Source organism: Apium graveolens, chromosome 5 (assembly GCF_009905375.1).
Source record: "Apium graveolens cultivar Ventura chromosome 5, ASM990537v1, whole genome shotgun sequence".
In the NCBI taxonomy this organism is placed as follows: domain Eukaryota; kingdom Viridiplantae; phylum Streptophyta; class Magnoliopsida; order Apiales; family Apiaceae; genus Apium; species Apium graveolens.
Window position 1 is genome coordinate 298,730,375 of NC_133651.1, and position 1,332 is coordinate 298,731,706.

Sequence of the window (1,332 nt, forward strand, 5' to 3'; positions counted from 1 at the left end):
AGAGTGTGTTCAACAGTAGTCTTCCTTGGTTCCGCCGCTTTCTCCTTTTGCTTAAATTCTTCATCTCTAACTTCAGCTTCGACTTCTTTTGCCTTTTCAGCATCAGCTACTTTTCCAGACCTTAAGGTAATAGCCTTGACTTGCTCTTTAGCTTCCTTCCTGCCTGGTACTTCCGTGTCACTGGGAAGAGTGCCAGGTTGACGATTGAGCACTGCATTGGCTAATTGACCGATTTGATTTTCCAAGGTCTTGATAGAAACCGCCTGACTCTTGCACAACAGCTTAAGTTCCTCAAAATCAGCACTAGTAGGTGCAGCTGCACTTCCCTGTTGAGGATATGATTGCCTTGTAGCATACTGTTGTGGTTGCTGGAATCCAGGTGGGTTAAACTGTTTACTCACTCCTTGCTGATATGGTGGCTGAATAGCATTCTGATTATTCCCCCAACTGAAATTTGGATGATTTCTGTTGTTAGGATGATAGGTCGCTGGCACAGGCTGCTGTTGTCGCTGATAATTATTCACATATTGAACAGATTCGTTGACAAGAGAACACTGATCCGTAGCATGAGAACCTGCACAAAGCTCACAAACCATAGCTATTTGATTAACTCCATACGTAGCCAGAGAATCAACCTTCATTGATAGCGCTTGGAGCTGGGCTGCAATAGCGGTGGCTGCATCAACTTCCAGAATACCTGCGACCTTGCCTGACGTCATCCACTGAGTTGGGTTTTGATGCTCATTTGCAGCCATCATCTCGATAAGATTATACGCCTCAGTATAGCTTTTAGCCCATAAGGCGCCTCCAGCTGCTGCATTGAGCATGGGCCGAGATTGGGCCCCCAAACCATTATAAAAACCAGTGATTACCATCCAATCCGGCATTCCATGATGTGGACATTTTCTCAACATTTCCTTGTAGCGTTCCCAAGCCTCGCACATAGATTCTGTAGGTTGCTGCGCAAACTGAGTAAGAGCACTCCTCATCGCAGCAGTCTTTGCCATTGGATAAAACTTCACCAGAAACTTTTGCGCAAGATCTTACCACGTAGTGATGGACCCAGCTGGTTCATAATGTAACCAGTCTTTAGCCTTATCCCTCAGTGAGAATGGGAAAAGCCTCAACTTGATAGCCTCATCAGTCACGCCATTATACTTAAAAGTGCTGCAGATCTCGACAAAATTCCTTATGTGCATGTTGGGGTCTTCAGTTGCCGCTCCTCCAAAAGAAACAGAATTCTGCACCATCTGAATAGTGCCCGGCTTGATTTCAAAGGTATTAGCTTGAATAGCCGGATGAAGGATGCTTGACTGAATGTCATCAATTTTA

The 1,332-nt window shown here is 45.1% G+C and overlaps 1 non-coding gene across 1 annotated transcript; it reads left to right on the forward strand.

Annotated features, from left to right (window-relative positions):
- Nucleotides 1-885: 885 nt before the first annotated feature.
- On the forward strand, nucleotides 886-992 carry LOC141662900 (small nucleolar RNA R71). The gene has a single exon (XR_012551003.1). It is a non-coding gene; the product is annotated as a small nucleolar RNA R71 (small nucleolar RNA).
- Nucleotides 993-1,332: the final 340 nt, after the last annotated feature.